Here is a 27,084-nt window from a genome sequence, read left to right as displayed (position 1 = left end):
CATTTTTTTTCTGCATTTGAATGGCATTAATAGCTTACCACTGCTCTGCAACTTTTTGATTATGTATGTCTTTTCACACCCAAACTATAAAAAACAACAAATATTGTTTTAATCCAAAACACATTTTATCTGCTTTTCTGTTCTTCAGATTTCAATAACACATAGATCAGAAAGGACTGTATATTGTTATTGAAACAAGAAGTTCATCATCTTTAGTGTTTTCACTTAAGTAACCGGTGTGTTAATGGAGAAAGATCATTATCAGACAAATTTTTTATTGTCCTAGTGAAAAAAAAAAAAAAAGAAAAAAAAAAAAAAAGAGATGTAAATCACTTGTTTTGCACTAGGATTCATGGTGTGAACTCTAAGGTCCTTCTCAGAGGTCTTCTGGCCCATGAATCCATACAGCACAGCATTTACATTGTTTTCTATCAGATCAGTAAGATGCCATCCAAATGTGAAAAAATCTCAAGATCAGCACTGTTTTGGAAATCAATGAAAATATAGTTAATTTTTTTTTCTGGATAAAGTCTGGAGAGAGACCTTTGATGCAGTCTCAGATAGTAAACCAAGAGATAGTAAAGCCTCAGACAGTAAATCATAAAGTTAGTTTGGGTCAGGTTATAGCTTCTGCTATAAATAGGTTCTCTTGACCTCATACTCATCATACTCAATCTGAATTTGGCTGTGGCATCATACTAATTTTAGCTAATCTTTAGTCATTCAAAATAATTAAATATAATATTTTCTTGCTGTGTTTAATGCATCGAGGAGATGCAAATGATGCTTTATCTTTACAGATACACTTCAACTCACTTCTTTTGGAACTAAGTAAATTATCTGTTGTGTAGATGTATTCTATTTTGCTTGAGGGATTTGAAATAGAAAATATCAAAGCAGTTTGTTGTGAACTCTTGTGTCATAGTTGAATAGAAAAGAGTGCTAAACTCTTAACATGGTTATCTTTTGTCCAAAGAGTCAGTAGAAGCTAGATTCAGCTACTGGATTCAGAAAAAACAATTTACCTAATTGCACTTTCACTCAGTGAAGATTAAGATGACCCTACTGAAGTTAATTCATTAGTATGGTAAAAAGCCACGAATAAGGCTTGCAAAAGCTTTTTCTTTTTTTAGATTTTCCAAAGTTTATCTGTAATTTGGACAGCAGTGTCAATTTCAAAAATATGAAAAGAGGTACTGACATTGTCTACTTTCTCCCATGTCAAGCCATATCTTTAGAAATTTAATTTATTTAATCCTTATATCTAGATCTATGTTAGGCATGTCAATCAGTGGAGAAATATGGGAACATCTAAAACAAATTCATTCAATCATAAAGTACAGAAAGAATCAAAACATGGCAGAAAGAACTTATCTTAGAAGTTCTGGTTTTAATCTTATAACTATTGGGGAGTTTAAAAATTCTAATAGTGCCTAAACATTGGTAGAACTTGCTCTTAGCCATCACCTAAGTGTCCACAATCACCAGCATACTGACTTCTAGGAGGTAACAATATTTACAGGATAATTTTTTGCGTATGAAGGAAATAATTCTGCTTTCTTTTTTCTCATTAGTCTATAGTTAGTGACCAAGGAAAGAATAACAGGAGCTATCTCTGAAGTCAGAGACAACAACAGTAATAACTTTCCTGGAATGGAAAACTATTCTTTTTTTTTATGAGTAGTTTCTAGGTAGATCTTATTACCAAATCAACTGACAACTTCCTACATACCTACCACTTTGCTGTACTTTTGCTCTGCTGGTAATTTTTTTCAAATGGTCTTAAAAAATTCTATCAGTCCTTCAAACTGACTATGGGCTGAAGAAAGTAGTATCCTGCCTTGTTCCTCTATGAATAGAACAGATCTTTTTAATTTAACAGCAAAGCAAGCACTGGATATTTTGTCCCCTATTAGTTGTTCACATTTTTGCAGCTAACACATGATTTATTTGATAGATCATCAGTGAGGGCACAGAGCAAATATGTTATGAAATGACTTTGCTGCATTTATTTCTGGTGTGTAAGATTTGCCTGTTATAAAAGAGAAGGAAAAATATGAAGTGAGAATCAGAAGATTCATTTTTAAGCTCACCTGCTGTCTAATTCTGAAATGTATTCAGGCTGATATGATTAAGATCTTAACCTAAAAATGTAGCTGTGATTAGCTGAAATGTGAAAGGGTTTTAAATCCTAACATGAAATTTGGTACAAATGCAATACAACACGGTATTCGAAATGCAGTACAAACTTCACTTCAAAATATGTGTTTTTTAGAAGTTAGTTTTACCTTAGCTATTACAATCTAAATCCTTCATTCAATTAACTTGATCAACCACACTCAAGTAATGAAGTTCTTTTATGTAGATATGACACTTAGCTACAATCTGATTTAGTATATTATTAACTCAATATCACATATTGTAAGTACAGTCTCAAACTACTTTTTAATTAAAAAAAAAATATGCAGACATGAAATTGGTGTTTAGATCAGAGCTGTTTAATTTAACTTTATGGCTTTGTCACATCATTTCCCTCCTTTGAAGCATGCTGAGTATGTGTAGTTTTTCTTCTATAACGGGAGTGATTCGTAATAATAGAGTGAGGGAGATGGCTTTTGAACTGTTTCTTCCCTCAGTTCTGTCTGTCTTCACATCATCACATTTCCAGGAAGAAGAATTGCCTGAAAAACGATTCTGAGTAAACCCCACTCAGTGCTTTTTCAGTGTAAAACTTAAAAGTGACATTAAGGTATCAGGCAACTGCTTTTCTTCCCCCCCAGCCAGATGCAAGGGCAATGATATGAAACTGAAAGAAACCATAGCTCAATCATCTGCCTTCCACTTAATTTTTCATACAAATTTAAGGTCAGGTTGTGGCCTGGTAACCAGTAAGGTGTATGTAACATTAGAACAATAATTCTCTGAAACTGATTATAAAGAGAAACCGGGGAGAATGGACAAGAGGCTGCTCTTGGTTAAACTAAAACTAGATGAGCTCCATTACTGTGTGGAGTAATGGACTCCTTCAGATCTGTACTACTGCTAAGTAAGTGCAGAATCAGTCAGTGAATAAGTATGACACAGTTCTGTTTCACTTCCAAGAAAGTAATTTTTATGTACATATATATGAGTTTTATATATTTTACATGCATGTATATGTGCTTGAGTGCATAAAAGACATAGCTACACATAAAAAACATGACAGTATGACACATGCCACGTATTTCAGACTAGATAATAAAATCATTTTTTATATTGGAAAGGTTATTTTCACAAACAAAAGCAAAAGTATCAGTAAAGCAACATTAAAGAATTGCCCTTATTTTTTATTTTTATTTGCTAATACAAGCCTTGCCCACATTTGTTCTGTGTTCACACACTTATAGGTGATTTGAAAAACACATATATGTCAGGGCAAGTTATTCTTAAGAGGTTTTTTGGTTTTCTCTTTCTCTTTCTTATCTACCTTCTCTTATGTGCTTCTGTCATCTGTGCAGGTTTCCTCAGGCGGACATGTACATAAAGAGCCATTTATAGTAGCTTCTTAAGCTTCTTACCTTTTAAGGCATGAAGATGGAACTCACCTGGTAATTAAGAAGAACCAGTAGTTTCATCTCAGAGATCCCAGCTACCGTCTAGTCTCTGACTTAAGTTGTTGAGGGGCTTGATAATTTTTGGATTTACATATACCCTGGATCTGTAATCCGGTACCTGAAGACTGCAAGAGACATTGATAGATCATTTATATATATCTTATCAAATATTTCCTCATGAGAAATGAGTCTAAGAACACTCTTAACAACAAAAAAATCTTATAATAATACCCGCCTGTTACTCAGTGGTGAGTAACTAGGAATTTGACATGTGCCAGTCTCAGGGAGCTAGTGCCAGTCTAACAAGCTCTGACAGGCGACCAGGTGCCAGCAAAGGATGCATGCAGAGAGAAGATAGCAAGGTACTGAAAATTACATTTTTCTTAATTGTTTTCCATTATTTGTTGGTTGGGGTTTTGGTTTTGGTTTTGTCTTTGTTTTTAGCTTTTGGCTTTTATCCTTGTATCAAACAAGCCAAAAATTTTGAACATTTCCGTATTTTCCCTGAACTGCAACCCAAGATTCCAGACCGTGAATATCTTGTTGCAAATGCAATCAAATCTATGTTATTTAATTTCAGGGAAACTAAAGGATTCCTACTATTCTGCACTGTTCTCTTCCTTTTCAAGATTTAACTCTATAGGTCACCTTGTTTAAACTTCAGTGAACTGTGTAACAATAATTAATATCTAATCTTTCAGCTAAGAAAGATGGTAGGCATTAATTCTTTTTTCTTGATGAGAAGAAAGTGGAAAAGCAGATCAGGTTGCAGGAAACATTTTAAGTTTGTATCAAAGGTATTTTAGGAAGGTCTTCTGGTTAAGGTAAAGAATATCCAAAATGAAGGCCCTCAAAATGCTGCATTGACTGATTCTTCCACTTCCTATTGACCATATACTTAGGGCCAATGAAATAATAAAATACCAGAGAAAAAGCATTCAGAAAAAAAGACTTTGATAATTTATAAGATTAGTGTGTAACTGTGTCTCTATTTATGCTAGCCTGTTACAGACAAGGTTCATTGAATGGACCAATTTTTGCAATAAAGTTAATTGAAAACAGTTAATAAGCCTGTTTGGCTAATGAAGTACCATGATTTTCTAGCATTCTGATGGCAGAAAACTGCTAGTGTTAAATAATATTCTTTCCTCTGTCAGTGGGCAAAGTGATGGTTGTTTTATTACAAACATATTTCCAACTTACATAGCAAACCTCAGCTTTGCTGAAAGCATTTTGAATTTTCCCATTAATTTCTGTAGGGACTTAAGTTTTCCCCTTTGGGCTTTTTGTACAATGGGAATCCTGCTGACATTCAGAAAAGGTGAAGATATCAGTAAAAAAGTAGCCCTTATGTTGCAGAAATTCAATAAAATAATGCATCACAGCTGAGTAGAATAGCTCAAAAAGAGCAAATAATTTCCTGTTTAGATATTGAAGGAAGATCTAGGATTTCCAGCACTTTAAACAATGCTGCCCATAAAGCATATAAACATAAAGAATATTCTACTTGTGAAAGTGGTATATTTTATGTGAAAACAAAAAGTACTTATATTTAATGCACCAACAGTGTTTTCATGCACATTCTTGATAGTGTACATTTTTTTTCAGTTCCACACAATGACAACGTTCTTGTCAATCGCTGTCCAGGAATGCAAATAAGAAATTGCATCTGTTGTAATTTCCCCAATCAAACTCTGCGCTCTTTGCTTAATGTTTTCAACAATTCTAGCATATGGTATTGAGATAATCCTGAATCCAGTATGTTTTCCCGATGGCTAGATTTGCCTGTCACAAGTGTTTGCTTACCAGCAGTATCCTATGAATGAAGTGAATTTTCACTAGAAGAAGCATATTGAAAACGTGTGTGTATCCTGCTTTGTCACATCTGCGTAAAGTTTCCCCCCTCCCAATGCAATTGTTTTTACTTTCTTTTAATCTTGCAAAGAAATGTAAAAGTGGAATAACTGACCCCATGTTCAAAGTCATTGTCAGAGACAATGAAGTCATAGGCTTCTGTTTTTAATAATGTCTTGCAAAACACAAAGCATCATTAATCATATTCAGAGGATAAAAGACACGCAGATTTCCTAGTCTCAAACTTTCCTGAAGTGTTGTAGATTCACAGAGATAACATCCTCCAGCTCTGCACAGAAAGTTCAATCAGTAAAGGAAATGTGAAATAAAACCATTTTTTATTCTAATATATAGAAAACTGAGACTGTCCTTTATGCAAAGCAAAATAGCCTAGAATGTCTATTTCACAATAGTAGTTTCACAAAAGATTATGTCCTTTCATAGATTTTCTTATGATCCCTTTGAGACTGATTCATTTAAAATACACCTGGAAACAAAAATATGGATGTTCATACAAGAAGTAAAACTGACAAAAATCACACTTCTGCAATATTCACATTCTTACTTCCTTCCCAAGTACTTCCACTTGAAGACAAGTCTGAGTTGAATGGGTTTTAGATGAATGGCAGAAGGTAAGCCGGACTACAAATTCCTTTAAATATTAATCATTTATCCAACTGTCCAGATGTTCATATCAAGCCAAATTCTACCAAATCTAATTACTTTCAATTTTAAATAAATTTTTATCCTGAAATACAGTCTAAGTTCCTTTGTGCATTAAGACTTTGGGAAAATCATGTTGCTCTAAAAGGGGAGAAATATAATGGTACAGTTGAAATTTGGACCTCTCCAACTCAGCACATGCCAATTTGGATCCAACAGAAGAAATAACTGCAATATTTTCTTTAAAGATATTTGTCTGTGTTCAGCAAAATGTTTGAGAAATGGCTTCATTCTGTCTTATATTTAAATGTGCTTAAAATACAATTATGTTGGGACTATGTTCTCAATATGAATGTAAACCAGTAATTAAAAATGAAATATTTATTGTATACTTAAGTGCATATGAGAAGCAAGAAAGACTGTGTCTTGCCTAGAGCTGCAGTTTATGTGGTCACATACAAAAGGAGGACTCAATGTAGTATTTGGAGGAAATTCAGCCTTTGTGAAGGTCATGGAAGATTGACAATTGATTTCAAGACAACCAAGATTTCGGTTGCAATAGGATGGATACAGTAAAAATCTTCTCAGCACTGTAAATAGTCAGCAGAACTGAATTTACGGTGAGACTTACTGCTGGTGAGAGGAAGGAAGTGAGGAGTAGTTAACAAAAAAGATGGAAGATTCACTACAATTTTGAGCAGGAGGTAAGCAAAACCTTTAGAGGTTCTTCCTTCCCCATCATCCAGAAGTTGACACTTCAACAATTTCAACCTAGCACCTTCCAATACCCACAGACACTAGCAGTGCATACACCTTCTCTCAGTTTGTTCTTCAGTGGCCTTCACAGACAACGTGATCCACCTTCGTGCCTTTACAACAAAAAAGTGCATAGCAGAGACAGATCGTTTAGACTACAGCATCCTACTCACATTTCTTCAAGAGGAAGGTGAAAATGAAAACCTTGCATTCGATTGTGTAAGGTGTCTGCTGACCATCCATAATACTATCTTGAGCCAGCCCAAGAATGTTTCCTCAATACATATGACAAAAAAATATTTTAACCATTATTTATAAGTAGGAATGAATTTCAAAAGGATAGCTACTACAAGAAAAATCTTGAAAATCTATGTTAATGACTTGGCTTAAACATATTCATAAATTAATGTTACATATGTATGTATGCTGATAAATATGTAGCTCTGTGACTTCTGTACAGTGTGCTTAGTCATCTATGTGAAAAATGTATATTTTCTTTTATTGTTCATACCAGACAAGAACATACCATGTACAATTTTATGTAGCTGCTTATTTACAGTAAACATTTTCTTTCTTAGTTTATTCCATCCTAGTGTTAAGTGGCATTTCCTGCTAAATGATTTCACTATTATTATTTAGCACAGCTACAAGAAATTTGAAGAGAATTGAAAATATTCTTATCAGTCTAAAGAGCAAAATTTATTCACTGATACAAGCCAGGAGTGCAGACCAGAAGTACAGAGGTTAAGTGTGAAGATTCACACTATTCCCTCCAAAGAGTCAATAAAAAAGAAATTGTGTATTTAGAATTTAGTATATGTAGTTACAAATAACGGTTTGGCTGAATGTGCTTATCTACATTTACAGCAACTTTTCTAGGCACAGCCAAGAATTTCTATAGCTGTCATCAAAAGTCATAAACATTTACATAAGGTTTTTATATTCATTTTACATTTATTCTAAGAAACTATTTTAAGAGTTACATAGTGACTATTAAAAAACAATAATGGGAATCAAAATTTGAAAATTTTAACTGTAATTGTCCTCACTGAAAATCCAGTTCTTAGTATTGTCTTCAAGTGTGAAAGTAGCCTATGCACTTCATGATCTTCTGTTGAGTCAATTTGTATAATGATATGCTACGAAGGTATAATAAAACAATTACTGTAATAGATTTGCTGTCGTGTTTGTAAGATATACAAAGCAATATTTGGAAGAAGCCACTAATAACCTGCTATCAATAAACTAGTCGAGTTATTCCTAACAAGAAGTGGGATGAAATACAAAATAAAACCAAATCATCATGCTATGTTATCTACATAGCAGCAACTAAAAAGTACACTTTTGACTCTGTTTCCCTTTCCGAAGGGAAACCATACATCTAGTGTTACATCTATTTCACAATGATGTGATCTTTAGATGTGTTCCAGATTCAACATCAGAAACTGTATTTTTTTTTCAATGTGATATAGTTCTGTCTCTGATTGCTCTCTTTCTGGAGAGCTCAGACTATTCATAAATGTGGGAACGGGGCTGATTGGGATGGCTAGAAAAGGAACAAGAAATTCTTGAAAGGGGTTTCAAGATTCAAGAAGTTCTTAAATTATACAGATTCATGGGTACATCAAAAATTTGTGCAGAACAATTCTTCAGAAAAAAGATAAAACATGAGTAAGTAAACATTCTTTCCTACATTCTTCCTTAACTAGCTTACTGTATCATTTAGAGACCTGTATTTTTTAAGTTAGCATACAATGTGTCTCTTAACTTCAAAAAGACATTATACAATTTCTTGATTTCCCTTCTACCCAAAAAGAATGCAATTTGTACTCATTTCCTCCATTCTGAGCACTGCAAAAATACATAAGTTATGCGAGGTAATGGTTTATCTTCTGTACCCATATATTCTTTGTTTATCTATGAATGAAGCAAAAAGGTAGCTCTTAGAAGGCCATTTCTTTGCTTCTCATATTTTTATCTTCTATGCATAATTCAGCATAAACAAAACCATAAATTAAGAGTTAGGCGTGGCAGAAATTTTCTCTTTGTTATCTAAATTGCAGCTTTTCCTTGTTTTATCATTTCATGAACTTTTACTTTAGACTCAAATTTTGCTTCTTAAAGAACGTCATCTGAAAAAAATAATATCTGATTGTAACAGATGGTAGATTTTTGATCCAAAATGCAGTATAAAGAGAATTTATCTGTATCTAATAAAAATAAAACTATTTCTAATCAATTCATATAATGAACAAAAGAGAAAAATATATTTAATGAAATTTCTCTAAAAGAATTAATCAACAATAAAATACTTGAAATAAAGAAGGATAGCAGGGTGGAACATGCTAGTTGTAGTATAGATCAGAGCAACAAAATATGAGCTTCAATAGCTTTTCTAATTTATTTCAGATGTCTGGGAAAGAATACTGGCTTTCACCACTAGGGAGGACTGTGATATACTCCTTTTCTCATTAAGGTAAAAGATTTACATTTTGAAATCATCTTTTGTACTTTATAAATATTTTAAAAGCTATGGAGCACCTCTGCCTGTACTTTCTTTTTTTTAAAAAAAAGTATTTTCTACTAACAGCTCACACAATCTGTCCCTCTTTCCTCTGTTCCCTGCCTCACTGAGCAAGAAAAACATTTATACTTAGATAGCCAGTCTGGGAAAGTGTTTTGTGTTGAAATTACCTTTCTGTTCTTTAAAACTAGATCCATTCCCAATTCTGAAATATTCCTTATCTATACTATAAGAGCAGGTGTGGGAAGAAGATGGGAATGCTCCTTCCATTAGCATTAAGTGTATGACACTTTAAAATGTCTTTCATTCAAGGCTAAGCAACATCAAAATCAACTATCAGAGTGAAGATGGGAGATCTGCTGCCACCACTTTTTTTTGTCATATTGTCAAGTACCACGCATGAATATTGAATATACTACAATTGCTTAGATGGCTTAAATAACTGAGTTACTTATGGCTTAAAAATCCATAAGGTAGTATTACAGCAGGACCTAATAATGAAGCTGTGCTATGTCATATGTGAGAGCTCTTTTTATTCTGAGTGTAAACAAAGGCATCATTTTAATACAAAATGAAAGTAAAAAGTTAAAAACAAAACCACAAAAGCAAACAAACAAACAGACAAAATCTACCTTACCTGGGAGGATATCTCTCTAACCAAAGCATTGAAATAAGGAGTGTTTTCTTTCACAAGTTTTCTTTCACAATATCTTTTCGTTTTTAAATGAGGGATTATAGAATAGAGGAAATACAGCACAGAATCAAGAATATTCTCATTTTTCCTTGTCCAGTTCTCAAAAGCTAAAAGTAACTGAGATTCTGATTATTGGCAGTGTATTTAAATATTCCATAGTCTTGCCCAAAAATAATTAAAAACAAAAAAATTGTTCAAAAGGTTTAATACCAGACTTTATTCAGAGTGAGAGAAAGTCAAGAGAATGAATGTTTCTGAAATGTCAGATATCTTTATCTTCTACTGAGGTTATTTGTGCTTTTCTTTTTCACATATAAAAAGGAAGATTCTAAACAGCTTTTGTGGATGTTTACTGAATTTATCTGTGACAGAGTTGTTTTTTTAACACGTGGTAAAAAGGCAACCTTAGTCTATTTCTTTTTTTCTATAAATGCCTGACTACTACTTGATGATTTCTTTAACCTTGAACTATATAAATCAGTAAATCCTTTCTGGGAGCAGAACGATTTTGTAATGCAATGTTGAACATCTGTCTTTAGAAAAACTGTAAATTTATTTTATAAAGAAGCAATTCAGCATAGCTAATAAATATGATTTCATGCTTCTTACTTTCCAGCTGGTTCTAAGTTCTGGAGTACAATGAATTAGAAACTTCTGAAATCTACTGTAAGAGAATATGCTACTAAGTGCAAAAAAAAAAGTTTTCCGAGTAATAGCATAGTACTTTACAGAAGTATTAAGATGTTCATTTCTCCAGGTAGCACTAATGTCCGAGGATCTGAGATGTGCTGAACATCATACTGAGACAATTTCTTAGCTGGTGTAAATTCTAAGGGTTGCAGCAGCTGCAGTGAAGTGTATTTTGAAGGAGAACAATCACATCCAAGATGAGAAGCATCCTGTCCTACTGGACATACCTGAAACAATATAAATCTTTTCACTCTTCTGATGGTAAGAGAGAAATGCAATTAGCTCAAATCTATATCAGGGCCTGAAATGTGGGCATCTACAATTAGAGAATTTTTCAGAGTGTTGAGAATGCAACAGCCTCAACTCAGTTTTGAAAGATATGTGCAATGTTTCAGTGGAACAAGTTAGAGTAATGATAGCGCTTATCTTCAGCTCAGTCCTCTGGCATTAATATTTGGTTCCTCACTCAGACTTCTACAGAATACTTCCATTTTAATTTTTTAAACTGAGTACCCTTTGGGCGTGAGCAAAGTCACTGCAACCATTATTCTTAGTTTCTTTTTTATATCTGTTGGAGAGAACTCGTAATCTGCAATGGTATTTCTAAGGAATCTTGTAATTTATCCTCATATTATCATAGGTGTCAGTGTATTGATCTTAACTGAGTTGATACACTTAGCCGTGCTGCTTTATCTACAGGATCATTACCCTGAATTTGTTGTCTTTGTTTTCCAGAGGCGAGCTATCAATTAAGTGCATACTAACCAGAGTAAGAGGATGGACTTGAGGCATTAGCACTTCCTTTCTAAAAAGAGAGCACCTGCTGAGAGCTCAGTGGTAAACCTGAAATGAAGGAAAGCGTCAAAATATTTGCTGGATGGATACTTTGAGTAAAGGCTGTCCATTAAGCTTAACTGCAATTAGGGAGCGAGTGGCTATCACTTCTCTTAATTCACTATGAAAACATGAATTCTAATTAGCTTCAGGCAAAGGTGTAAGTTTCCCCAGAGGGATTTTAGGTCCATGTACAAGCTCCCAGTGGGAGACAGCCTGACCATCCTCCAGCAGACTGGAGATAGGTCTTTATTAGAAACATCTTTAACCTATCTGCTATGCCTTCAATACCACAAATAGCAGCACATGGAATACTTTGTTTAATAAATCCTGGTTTCTGCTTGTAAAACATCCAGAGGATATTTTATGATAATAGCAACATCATGGGCTCTGTAGTCTCAAAATTTTCCCATGTACTTACGTAGGTGATTTGCCTTTGAAAACTGAGCAATGTAATTAGTCAAATGATAAATATAATTTTCAGATTATCTATAAAAGCAATCTCACTGCACATTCTAAACTACTTTAAGCGGCAGTTATGAACTAATTATGCTTTTAAATCTGTTCATCCTTTATTTCTTGGTTTAAATTATACTTAAGTGGGATTTGAAGTTGTGTGATTGGAAATCCAATGTTAATCCCTTTGTTGTTGACTGAATTGCTACTTCACATTATTGTGAAAATGCATTAAAAAATATGCATCTAACACTCAAGGAATGGCATATTCACTCATTAGCAAATGCTTTTAGTAACTTACAGTTTTAACACATAAGATTATTCCAAATTAGGTTTCCAGAAACCAGAATTTCTCTGAATTTCCAAAGTTATTTACATATTTTATTTCTATGAACTCAAACATTCTGTGAAGCCTTTTCTGAGTTCTGTCTTTAAGTTTGAATACAGACAAATTTTTATCAAAAATGCTGAGGTCAGCTATTGCCTAGGACTTTAGCTTTAGTAATTAATTATTTCTTTAGATTTAACGATTCAACTAGTGTGGGATTTAATCCTAATTTTGGTACTAATCTGTCATCCTTTCCTCAGCAAGATCCAACATCCTTGTTCTAACTTTTTACTAAAAAGCACTGGCTATCATACTCTTGGCCTCAGCACTGGTGGATCCACAGTGGACTCCATGTGTGTACCCAATTGACTGCCTTGAAAAACTAAGGTGGTACAAGGCATTTGCCTTCCCTATTCTGGATTGCTCCTGCCCTGAGAGGACAAATAGGAGGCGTGCCAAAGGGACTACAATGTTAGCAAGGCAACAGAAGTAAAATAAAAGAGTGAATAACATGGAGGAATTACGAGCTGACTTGCTTAAGGCCACACTTCGGGGATGATTTTTCACACTCTATTCTCTTCTTGATGTGGAGAGTAACACTTCCTCTTCTCCTTCCATGTCTGTCCCTTCTTGGAGCCATTGGTAACCACACTCCAGGTGTGTCATCTGACGTTGGATCTTACCCCTTTTGCTCCAGTTCATTTACATTTCTTATTTGAGAATCTCAGTCTGTGTGTTCTGCCCTTCATGCATTATATACTTACTGTCAGGAGTGTGACAAACTATAAATGTCCCATGTTGATTCTTTGAGGAGCGGAAGAATGTAACGTAAAATGTACAGTAAGCTGCAAAGTAACTGTCATTCTTTAAATGCTGTGGAAAAACAACACCATTATGTGCATGAAGAACACCAGAAATTAGTTTTTCATGGATGGAAAATACTTTCCCAGAGGCAATAGAAACCAAATAAAACAAAACACAGTAATTCTGTAATCATAGGGCATAACCAAATATTTTCCCTACCTGCATTTTCTGTTCAAACTTTATATATCTTTTGAAGGATTGCCAAAATAGTCCAACTTGTCTCTCCATAAAGTTATGTGCTGTTCCTTCTGGAGTGGGTGGGGAAAGGGGAGTCAAATGAGGCATGTTATCAAGTAAAATAAATAGTTTACTGTGTTTTGAAATCACGGTGCCTTTGTCTGACAGGGAATTTTGCCAAGAATAGACATTAAGAGCAGGAGGAATTTAAATAAGATTGACTACTAGCCTGCCAGAAGCACTGATCTTTATAATTTCATCCCAAACCTGCAGCTCCACTGTTTTTCCAGAGCATACATTTTGGCTTCTTTCCATCTAAAACTTTTGCTGATCCACAGTATTTGGCACATTCATTTTCTTTGATCATTTTGGCAATCATTAGACATTGTGAAAAAGAAAAAAAAAAAGAAAAAAGGAAAGGGAAAAGAGGGGAAAGGAAGGGAAGGGAAGGGAAGGGAAGGGAAGGGAAGGGAAGGGAAGGGAAGGGAAGGGAAGGGAAGGGAAGGGAAGGGAAGGGAAGGGAAGGGAAGGGAAGGGAAGGGAAGGGAAGGGAAGGGAAGGGAAGGGAAATGGGTATGTTTGACACAGTGCAATTTTTCTGTTCTGTTATACTACTGATAGCAAGGGACAGGATAGGAGAGAAACACATGTTCATCACATTCATCAGTTTGTGAAGAAACAAGGAAATTGTGCAACACACAGAGGAGAAGGAGAAATTGGGGTGGCCATTGGAATATATATGGAGGTCAGTACTGTATTTATTCTCAAGTATTTCTGATGTCTCACTGGCTTTTGAATGTGAATATGAGACTGATACTCAGGAAAAGTGAAAGTGTCTGGCTTCTGATGTTCAGGTCTGTCAAACAATAAGTGACCTCTCCTGGCAAACACATGAATCACCATACATCTACAGTGTTACAATAAAAATTTTACATGAGCTAAGTAACAAAAGCAATTCCAAGTTAATAAAACTGTTTTAGAAAATCACAATATTTTTATAATATATCTTGTTTCAATAATAGAATGCACTATAACCAAAATAAACCATAATTAGTGGAAAATCCAAAAAATAGAACAAGAAAAGAACTGATGTCTTTTATGAAATACAATAAGAGAACATATCAAGATCCCATAGAAAACTTTTAATAATTTTGTGTTGCTAATCAGTTCCTAATTTCCTTGTTACTGCCATTGTTTTATGGCTGTAGTACTGCAGTCAGCAAATACTAAAAAGGGTTTTATGCCAGAACTGGATTCATATTCTCTCCACAGTTATCCATCTGAGTGTGTACAGTGTACGGCATCTCTAAATGTATCCTACTGATGATATGTAAAACAAGAGAAGATTAAGCAAGTAAAATACACATTAAGTTTGCACAAAACAATCTATTAATAGTGGTCTGATTTCAAACTGCCTTATTCAGGCTGCTCACTTTAAGAAAACACCTTTTAAACATAATCAGTGGCAAAAATAATCAAATATATCTCAAAACATGGTGAAACTTAAAGAATGTTAAGATACGCACAATTATTTTCAGACTCATAATTTTCAGCTGTGAGAGGATAGAATATTACATGTGTGTGTGTGTTTAAAATCAGTTTTGATGCTACATGTCTTAAGCCAATTATTAAGAAAATAATTAACCAAGCCAATTACTGGTAAAAGAAATTCTTCAGTCTTTAAAATAGTACTGTTGCCAACTGAGATTCTCAGTAACAAAGAATTGTGCAGCTTGGCCAGCTAATTTTTCCTAAGAGAAGCTATGGCTTACAACGTGTTTTTCAGAAATGCCACTTGTTATTTTATGTAGAAGCCAGTAAGTATGAGTGAAATCTCAAAATAGCCAGTAGCCCTACAGATAAGAGAAAAATTCCTAAAAGCCGGTATTGTGCATTTTTCTATACTTAATATTCTAGAAAAAATGTAGACTGTTTCAGATTTCACTTTGTTGTGAAGTCATTCCCTTCTGTCTCATACAGTCTTTTACCCTGAGTTAACAAGTGAGTTTCTCTACTTTTGAAGTACTCTCATTTAAACTACTTTGAAATCATTATATATTCAGCAGCATTTGGATTCCGGAGAACTCCAAACTACACACTAAACATACTAAGAACTTGTGTTGAACTACATAGTGTTAGACCGTGAACCTCCATGGATGTGCTACAGCTCAGGTGAGTGACTACTGGCATTCTTCTCCATCCTTTTCTTGGAAATTCCCAAATTATTTGAGATGCCTTGGTAAAGAACAAAAGCAATGGCTAAACCTCTGAATATTTCAGTTGATATTTTTTCAGGCAAGTATAGAAAATGTAGAAGATGTTCATTCTATCAGTGTGAAAGCAGCATAGAGAGGAGTTGAAAAAAATGAGAAAGTGGATTATTATTGTTGATAAGCTTCTGTTATTGAAATTTTCCTCAGATAAAGAGAATAAAATTATGAATGGTTTATACATAATGGTTAATTTTCAATTTTTTTCAGCTTTCCACTCCTTTAGGAAGCTGCAAGGATATTTTACATTAATTCACTCCGAATTTGTATGCGTGATATGTTCTTTTGCACTGTCTTTGGGCCCACATGAAGATCAAATAAGAACTCATTCTCTCTTCCTGCAGATCTCCCAAAATATTACAGCTCTGAGGAAAACATTTATAAAATTCTTAATTATTAAATTTAATAAACATATAAGACCAGAGTGTTGCCAGTTCCTATACTATGTAGCCAACAAAATATCCTATCCTGCTGATGAGAATCATGAGACAGCCTAGAGTTAGGAACGCAAAGGAAGAAAAATGGTTCCTGAACCAGTGTGCAATATAAGCCAGCAAACAGAAGGGAGACTCACAAAAATTCTTTAACAGAAAATTCTCAGAATAGTAACCAAATCAGGCTCCATCTTTGTCTTTCAATCTTATTCTGCAACACAAACAGATACTTCCTTGGGGTTCACAAATTCCAAATTTTGCTTACATTGAGTATTATTATTACTTTTCCTGCAAAATAATTTGATTCTCTTTTAACCCATTTGATGAAAGCCTTCTACAGAAGGCTAGAATTCCAGCATTAGCTTGAGAGAGTAGAAAAGTTCTGCTTTCATGGAAAGTGTTACAATGCTATTAAAGTTATTCCGAATAGATTACAAATGGCACCAAAAAAAAAAAGAAAAAAGTTTTATTAGATGAAAGGAAATAAAGTGATAAAGTGTAGAGATAAGTCTGCTCTTTTTTCATCATTAGAAAGTGAGAAAATCCTAGTTCCAGTACAATGTTCAGGACACAATGAAATTGTCATTTGACTGTTTGATGAAGACACTATCATCAACAAAGGAGATGGGGGGAGAACAGAACTTTCTCAGTTTTGGCTTTAGTCAGTCCAGATTTGATAAGAATTATTTTCTTATTTGATAAGGCTGCTAGAGTAGCCCCAACTGGACACAAAATTGGTAGAATGTTCATGTCTTGACTCCCAGTGTACTGATGTGTGCATAATTGCCTCTGTCTTAGAAAACCTAGTGAAATTCTTCAGGCATCCCACTGCAGATACATATACAACTGAGGTCTTGAAGGATAACAAAACATCTACACTAGTAGCAGAAATTTTAACTTAGGCACTTAACATGTGAATTTGTCACCCTCATTGTTTCACGAATCTAGCTGCTATGAGAGATACTATAGCAAGAGTTTCTTACTTAAAAATACAGTACAGGGCCTGAAGATACTGTAATCTAATTAAAAACCATTGACATATAACAATTCTGAAAGAGAAATAATCAAAACTATATGATTTTTATTAGTGCTTTGTCACTCATGAGGGTTTTTTTTTTGTTTGCACGTTTTTGTCTTGTTACGTTTTTCCTTGTGTCTGGCAAGCTTGCTGAAGGCATCAAGCAGAAAAGCTTTACTTGACTGTGATAAACGTATTTATTCTGAGTATGAACTCAGTAATGTCTCTCATTAAACTGCCATAAGAAAGAGCAAAGAGCTAACTCTTCAAAAAAAGAGAGAATGATTATAAGCAGTGTCTTGCTCAGTAAAAAAATATTTTAGGGATGTTTTCCATGAATTTGTAGTGTGTAATTATCAGCATCCTAAAGAGAGCCAAAATAAAAAATCTTGGAAAGGAACATATATTTATATTTCCAAATGCACTTTGATGTCTCAGTAGGAAACGCAAGTAGCGTAACTCAACTTATGAGTTGTTTATACTCATTTCTTCTTACTCTTTTTTTTTTTTTTTTCCTTTTAATTATTTGTTCAATATTCCCACAGAGAAGTAGACGAGAGGGAAATAATTATTTATATAAAGGGGACCACAAACGACATAATGAAATATTTCATAAATAGCACACTCACTCTTGTTCACATCTTGTTCACATAAGTTTTCACAAAAGAACGATCTTATCCTTATAAGGTACATTTATCCAAAGCAAGTAATGTACTCCTCAAGGAGTGTTTGTTGACGTATTTGTGAAAAATGCACATGGTCTACAAGAGAGATATCGCTCTGGATTACAACTAAAAGCTGATAAAGATAGATATTTTTTGCAAGAGATGAGGAAAATTGCTGCATTGAGGGTATAACTCATGTTAAGCTTATTAAGAGAAAATCTTTATATTTAGGAACAAATGAAGCTTGTTGCTATTAATCTTCATTTGAAAGGAGGTACTAAAATGGCATTATGATAAGTGAACTGTTTGACTTTGTTATAGAACCAGTCAGGAATTTTTCAAAGCATTGTTTATTCATCTCCCTGGTTCTCACTGAGAACTAACTCATGTATTTCTACGCAGCACTGCACTGTATCATGCAATGCATCTGTAATATCTCTTAGTCTAAATGAAAATGAACCCTTTTTCCACACTGGTCCACTTTTGTAGTAATTGTCTTCAGTATGTTTAGAAGGAAATTCTTCATTAGGTATCAACTTGTGGTCAAGATGAAGATTATTCTGCAATTATAAATTTCAGTATCTTTGATGAACATGTCTATTTCATACTGGAAACATGTAAGTTCAGTGTTTATTTTTAAAACAAGGCACTCTTACATAAAGTTGCATCTTTTCTTTCATAACTTGAAAATCAAATTATTCATTCAAATTATTGTTCAGTTTGTAAATATAATTAATTATATAAGGAAATCACATTAAGAAATTACTGAATTCAGGTCAAATCTTTGAAGTACAATTCTCTGGTTTCAACTTTATGCTTTCTGTGATCTTTTCTGTAATCCCATTTCAGAATGGGATACACTACAAATCTACCTTCTTATCACCTCCAAGATTTTCTAGTTTTGGATACATACAGGAATGTGAGGAACTTTATGATTAGAAATGTTATTGCAAATAATAGATTTAAACACCTCAAGAACATAACAAGAATTCAAATATCCACATTTTGGATCTATTTTTCTGCAGTTATACACATGCAGTGGAAAAGCATTCACAGTTCCTTGGTCCTGCTGCAGTCCTCAGCTATAGCCAGATTCAATACTGGGGCAAGAGCCAGCTGCAAAGCAGCTGCCCTCACTTATTCCTTATTTCCTCTGGAATGCCTTCTCTGGACTTGGTGTTTAGTAGACAACCACAGTGCACTCTAAAATATGACTGACCTGGACAATAAGGCATCAAAGCATGTGATTTATATGCCACATTGTTAATAATTATTTTCAGCTTAATGTTCTGGAACATACTCAGTTCCTTGTAAGTATCATGCAAAAATAAATAAATAAATAAATAAATAGATAGATAGATAGATAAATAAATAAATAGCAGCTATGTTTCTCTTCCTTGGAATTGATGTTTAATATATAATTTAAGCACTTTGCCTATCTTTAACTAAATCCAGAATGCCAAAGAAGTCAGGTATTTCTCTCATACATACAGTAAGAATTTTGTCTTCTATTTTTTTCCTGGAACAATCAATATCCAGAGTGCTTATGGTGGGAAATATATATGTGTGAAACTTCATGAAATAAGATGACATGGTTTAAATTAAGGGAAACAAATGTCTTGAGGAGCAACTTTGAGAATGGAATCAGAAGCTAGTCACAGTGTGTTTGGAAACAAAACTCTTAACTAGTATATGATTTATAATCACAAGATAGATTGTTATAATTTATCATAAGTGGATCTAGAGCGATAACAGAAGGAAAAAAAAAATGTAACTCTAAAATTAGAAAATACTATGCTGAACACCTAAAGGGACAGATCAAAAGAGACAATTTTTTATTATTATTGTTTTTTTTTTTTTTTACACAACCCTTTTACTGCACACAGTATCAGTTTTGCTTCCTGGTGTAGCACACCATAGATCTGAATTGGACAGAAAGACCTTCATAAGACTTTCTTGATCTTCCTTTCGTACACAACAAAGCTAAAATTTTCAAATGGAATTAAAAGCATGAGAAACCCATCTGTTAAACAGAAATCCTTATTGTGCCTTCCACATGGGACTGAGTTTCACTTGATATAAATAACTATATAGCTGTTGTAATTAGCAAAATTTTCTGACAAAATAACAAATGACAAAGTTCTCTTATTAAATTATATTTTTTTACGGCCCACAATTCAGAATATTTTATGTGATGTGGCATAGGTCTTTTTGATCTATGCTTCTAATATTAATCCTTTGCACTGAAAACTAACATCACCAGATTTATTGAAAAAAGTAGGCTCCAGCCATTTAGTCTGAAGTGATATTCTTGATTTTCTTAAAAAACACTTTCTTCAAATCATCTTTTTGAAATATATGATATTCATAACCATCCAAAGCCATCAAGTAATGAACATTGAGCTTACTGTCCCAGATGTACAACCTTATAAATATTAATTTTCCTATTTTGCTATTTCAATTAAGTTTTATGTAAGGTAATTTTGTCTCATTCATACCTTCATGCCTTTGTGAATTCACTTGGAAGAGAAAGACTCAGAATTAAGATTTAGTTCCTTTATATTTTTATAATTGATAGTCTACCAAATCTTAAAAAAAATTTAAAAACCACTAAGTACTCTGTTGTGAAGTGCTGTCATAATGATTTTCATTTACAACCAAATACCCTTTCAAGGTTTGTTTATTACTTTTAAATACCCTCAGATTGACTGTTTGCTTGTATTCATGTGTAAGAATTTCTGTATATGCTTTGGAGGTGTTTTCTGCGTGGGATGTTAAATGTTTTCATCATTTTCATGAACTACCATCAGATGTCTTCCAGACCACTACTTGTTTCCAGAGCACAGATTGAGGAATACTGCATTAAAAGAGATGTTTCCTTTTTACATTTATTGTGGAGGGATTCCGGGGGGATTTTGCAACTTAGGCTAAGGCTAACCTTTCCAAACATCATCTGTAGTTTAATTTTAGACATGCATTTTGTGGGAGGGTGTTGTGTGATCACAAAAGGCAAATGTTCATGGGTAAACATGCTGTAAGAAAATAGAGTTCATATTCAGAAAAAGATGCAACAAAATGGGACAGTAAAAGCTGCTGCACAATAACTGTACTATTATTATGACATTATTGAGGTCACAATTGGCAGAGATGATTGACAAAGGCAGGAAAATTGCTACAGTGGAACTAGAAGGATCATATTGCTTGTCTTCTTGAATCTCTTACATTTAGCTTTTGGGGACCTTCTGGACATCCACGGACTTTTGGGAGATGCTAGAACAGGGACCTTTTCTGGGATCAGTACTATGTAGCTTAGAAATTCCCATGATTCTGATAATGAAACTGGCATCAGTATTGATATGTCATAGTAGCGGTGTCTGGTGTTTGCCACAGCAAGTGATGTTGTAAGGCTATAATTATGGCTTTCAGAAGATTACAGTTGGTTTCCAGAACACTTCCATGTACTGTGCAAGTGTTAGTTTTCAAACCAGAGGGATAAGAAACAAAACCAAACACATCTGAAGAAGCAGAAACCACTACTCTAAAGCTTCAAACTCTGTTCTCAGAAGGAGCTAAAGAAGCTAAGTCAAAATGGCACAGTTGGAATTGTATTTAACTCTGCATGAATGCCACAGGCTCTCAGTAATCATATTTCAGATGAGTATCACTTGAGGAAGAAAGGAAAAACTGAAATTGTGTAAGGAAAGAGGTAAAAGACATTATTTGTAAAGGAGTTTTACCCATGAAAGGGAAGGCTGCACTCCTTTTACACATGGATTGATTTTGTTGTCTAATCGAAATGGAGAACCACTTAAAAACACCTAATGATATGAATGAGTGGTTAGTAGTGGGCATGTGTATCATATTCAGTTTTCCATTAGCATTTCTCCTTTTTCATGTGCTTTCCCTTCCACCTCCTGCATCCTCTGGGTTTTTATACTAAGCTCTGAAGTGCTGAGACAGTTACTCTGCTGTTTCAAATTCCCACTTCATCTAGTCAGTAGCCAGAAACATTCTGCATAGCTCACAAGCATGACATGAACTGCTCATATGAATATTTTCAATAAAACAATGAGTTTGGACTGATTTTCCAGCTCTCTTATTGCATTAGAGGTTACATTTTCACAAGTCTTTGTATCAGAAAGCTAACATTTCCCTAGGAAGGGAGGGTTGCCATGTGCAGACGTATAAAATATAGATTACAAAGTATACAAAAATGAGTACCTCCTCTGCATACACACACAAACTAATCTTTCTTAACTGACTAAATACATATGACCATACAGTATGTATGCAGTATGATACAATGAATAGTATACATAACAAAATCAGACTATTACTTGACATTTGCAAAACTGTTTACCAGGAAACAGAGAAAGGTTTTATTCTGAAGACACAACATTAGGATAGGTACAAACTGTTGAAGCAGTGCAACTGTGTCAGAGCCGACCAGGTTTCAAGTCTTAAGCTACAGAAGTGGGGGGGGAGAAAGATATTTGGCTGGCTGAATGGGTTCCAAGAATCCTAACCAAAAATGTACTGATTAAGGGTAGAATGACTTGAGTCATTCTCTAAATCACTAAGAAAATATCATGCTTACTGTGATGCTGGACATTAAAGCAGGTAAAAGAAGAATAAGGAAACAAACAAAACAAAAAACTGTGATCTCTTGAACTTTTCAAGAAATACCTGATTTCTGCAAGGCTGCTGTTTCTTCTCATAATGACTCCTGTTTTTAGAGGCTGCCCCATCTCTTCTCGTCCAGCTAACATGTCAGAGGCAAGACAGATGGTGCAGGTTATCAGTGGCCAATACAGATAAGCTTGTGCTGTCACACACTCTTTGTAGCTACATCATCTGAAACCATTTTTTGGGTTTCACTGAAATCTGAACATGTGATTTACCATAGTTTCAAGACACAACATATCCAAAAAGCCAACAAATAACCAAAAACAAGATCAGTATTATTTGAAATGTCCTGAACTATCTGCAGTTTCACTTGAAATAATTAAATCCAAAGCAACTTCAAAATTCTTGGCTAATGGAAATGTTTCTAACATAAATACCAATGACACGTCTGACGGACTCCTGGTCCATTAAAGGAATGGAAAGTTTTATTGTGAGATGATGAGAAGAGGGAAAATGTTCATTCTGACTTAGCTTAAAGTTATTAGGGAGCTTGAAATTCTGAAACCAACTGAAAAGGGTAAGAGAGACTCCAATATTACTTCCATAATTGCTTTTATATGTACTGACGCTACATGCTGCTCTACTGACATAGCATCATACACAAAGGTGTTTCATTACACTGTAAGAGCTTCCATCCAGGAGACACCATTCTCCTACTCTTTGACATGTGTGTAATGTTTACACGTATGAGTAGGCTTACTAGTCTTCTTGATATAACCCAGGCCACTATGGGAGCCTAAGTAAGGATATTTTCTCTTATAGTCCTCTTTTAGGTGTATCTTATGTACACTGAAACAATTTCCATTTCCACAGCCCTTTCCTTCTTTATTTACAGCAAGAAAGTTAGTTTTTGTTAGTGGGGAGAAAATATTTGATCTGAATGATGGCAAATAATTAGATTTCTGCCCAGCGTTTCCTTGGGTAGTGTCACTTTGGTACATATGTGTATGTTTAAACTCTATCAATTTATAGATGAAGCAAAGCAATGATTAAGTATTCAAGAAACATAAAGCAGACTTTCAAAAGAGACTCATTAAGGACAAAGACAATTAGTCAGACTTAAAAAAACAAAACACTGAGATATATATGTCTAGCCTAGATACACACAGTAGTTGTAGTCTGGAAGCATTTATCACTGGATTACTTTTTATCTATTAACAACATTTGAAAAATGATTCTTCCTCTAAAGTTATTTTCATGAGTCCAAGTATACGGTAAAATCTTATACTGTCTCAAAGTTAACAAGAGCTGTGTATGGTACTTGAAGAGCTCTCCATGTGTTGCCTTCTCTGGACCTAAATAATTTTATTGCTTAAAATCTAGATAGACATCAAGTTTGACTGTTATGAACAACAGAGAAACTATGGGTTAATTTATTTTTTTTGCTGTGACCAGCTTAGATAGAGATGAAGGGCACGTGAACAATTAGATGCACAAGGAATAACCTAAAATGATATGCCCTGAAAAATCATGTTACTCCCTTGACAACAGCTTAAACCTTCTCACTCATCTGACTGTATTTTGCATTGGAGACTTAGCTACAAAAGAAGTACAAAATAATCACAGTTGACTGCTGATAGTTGATTTTCTTTTCCTGAGTCATAAGAAACTGCATGATCAGACCAACAATGAGAGTATAGTAATGAGATTGGTAAGGGAGAAAATCCCAGGAGAATATATAATGTGGCAAGTCACATTCATTAAAAGATCAAAACCAAAGGAGAGTGCATAAATCAAGAGGCAGCCTCAGTTTGAGCTCTGGCTGTTAATGCAGGTTTTATTGCAACTCTTTTCTGTGACTTTCAATAAAAAAAGCATCTGCTGAACTATCAGCAGGATTTGATACGTACACTGCCCCCAAGATACAGAGCACCTTTTGAAAGAAATGTGATCACCCCTGAGCAATTTGAACTGTTGAATCTTTTACTGCATTTTAAAAGAAAAATATGTTCTATGTAATTCAATCATTTCCCCACTTCTTGCTTTTTTTTTTTTTCTTTTCCTTTTAATGTTAGGGCTTAAAATGTTATTGGTTCCTAAATCAAAAGCATACATACTGTTCATAAGAAAGAATAGCCTGCAGATGCAGAGCAGTAGCAATATGAAATACATGGCATTCACATTAACATTGATATTATAGCTTCTAAACAACTGTCTCTGGAAGCCCTTTCTCACTACAACAATGGAAATGGAGTAGAGATATGTGCTTTTCAACACCTTTGAAGGAGAGGAAGTATTCTATAAATCCAGATGTGTTTCCAATTCTACTTCTGCCAAAGTAAATCTTCTTTGCTTTCGCATCTGTAGTGTGCATAGGAAGATACTGTCTTCTTCCTTTGTGATCAATCTGAGTAGACCAGAATATCATTGCTATACAGATTCTGGTTTTTCTTGATGAAAAGACTAAGGAAACACTTACCAATCACAAATACAGTTAATCTCTTGGTGTTATGAGAAACACAGAAAAACAAGTTCAGTTCTGAAGCCATTTCTTATGTGGTTACCTGTCAAATTCTCAAGTGCCTGTTTTGGAAAAAGTATATCGCTTCACAATCCTAGTGAAATAAAGAGTAGAATTGCTGTTGTCATCAGGTACCATAGAAGACATGATGAATATTGATGGTGAGAACTAATTCTGATGCAAGTGCATTTTTTGTAATGAGCAGGATGGGTTTAATACAACTTTTACAAACCAGAAGGCTAAAGTAAACCAGAAAGCTGTAGTAAATGACACTTTGAAATAATAAGTACTGGTGAGACAAACATGAGGTTGTCCAGTAACTCTGTTCTCACTACTACAGACCAAATTAAATTGTGTTATTGATGCAGGATGATTGAGTCTCCTTGAGTTGTTCATTTTTACTGTTTTTCATTTATAATAGTTCCTGAGACAACAGAAGTGGAAGGTTGCTCAGAGAAGTGAATGATCTGAGCCAAATGTTCAGCAGAAAATAGCGTACACACTGTTTATGAGCTGAGTTGTGAACTTAGGTAGAAAATCATAGCTGTGTGCTCTAAAATAAAGACAGAGGGGAAAATGTTGCATACCTTAAACAACTGATGTTTGGCTTGGAAGGTCATCCTTATGGACTGGAGTGCTGGCTGAAATACCTACTATGTGTAGGGAAGGGAAACCACCTGATTGGATGTCTTTCACATTTTTAAAGAAAGCTGTAATTATTACTTTTCACATTAATAAACAGAACAAAATCAAAGATACCTCACTGCGTAATTCATCTGTTTCCAACTGGAATAAAACCTCAATTTGTGTGGCAATTTAATTCAAAATTTATTATACATATTATACATAATTGTAGCAAACTCAGAGTGCTGCAAGCATCTTCAATATTTAATTGTTAACAATTGATATAAGAAACACAGATAAATCTCCATGTGTGGAGTCATATTTTATTCAGAATAAGAGATATTAAATAAGACATAGAAGTACTACTGTTATAACTATCACAGTCTCAAGATCAAAAAAGAATTGTGTCTAAAGTGTCCAACATTTCCCAAATTCATCAGTTAGTCTAATAAAAGTGTCTTATGTTTTGTAATTTCATTAGAAGATACGATATGTAGAAAATATGATAGAATTTTTCTGACATTAAATATTATCATAATAATACTCCTGGTAATGACACAAAAACTTGGATCATGACATCATATTTCTGTGTTTTTATTCCCTCTAATGGTAGTGCAACATAGATAAAGCTTACCTCTACTGCAGAAAATGTCTAGAAAATCTGACATACAGTCCCCGAATGTTTGTCAAGCAGAAGCCTGGTGGAACAGATTTTAGAGATACTTCAAACCACCTTGAGATCAGTGGGAAAGTGGCTGTAATGCCGCCAAGATTTCATTTTCTGTGTCTCCATTCACTGAACAGATAAATAGTTTGTTTTCTTAAATAAGTGCTCTGCAACTTTAGTTGACTTTTCTTTTAAAGTTGTTGGATGCCAGTGTGTAAACTGATTAACAGTAATAAATGAGACTCAAAAATTGAGTTACTACAGTTCAGATTTGAAAAATGTTAGGTTATGTAATTTGTAAAGTTTCTTTACAAAGGATGACAAATAGCTAGACCTGCGGATGTCAATTTAAAAAAAAAAAAAAAAAAGCATTCAAAATACTGTATTTTCAGATTGTATTTATATTCAATTTCTGAAGCAAAGGGATTTTTTTACATTGAACAATTAAAATGCCTTCGTTGAAAATACAGTAGCTTAGAGATTCAGTTGTTCTTAAATTCTAGTGTAAGTGTTGAATCAAATGTTGATATTTTATAAGGTGATTACTTTTTCAGCACAGGATAAAACCATTACATGACATTAAAAGAAAGTACTATAGAACTCTGCCACTGATTTAACTAATATGTTTGTTTTAGTTCAAATGACTGCATAATGATAGCTATTAATTTATAGTCCATTTTCAATATATCAATAATAATAATAATAATAATAATAATAATGTATATGATTATAATATTCAGTTTTTTATTTCCTCTCTATGTAGGTCCATGTTTCTGCTTTACTCTAGGATGCACAATGAAACTACACACTTACTGCTTCCACTGGT

The sequence above is a fragment of the Lagopus muta genome, chromosome 1, assembly GCF_023343835.1.
Source record: "Lagopus muta isolate bLagMut1 chromosome 1, bLagMut1 primary, whole genome shotgun sequence".
Taxonomy (NCBI): Eukaryota; Metazoa; Chordata; class Aves; order Galliformes; family Phasianidae; genus Lagopus; species Lagopus muta.
This window is presented reverse-complemented; position numbering follows the sequence as displayed.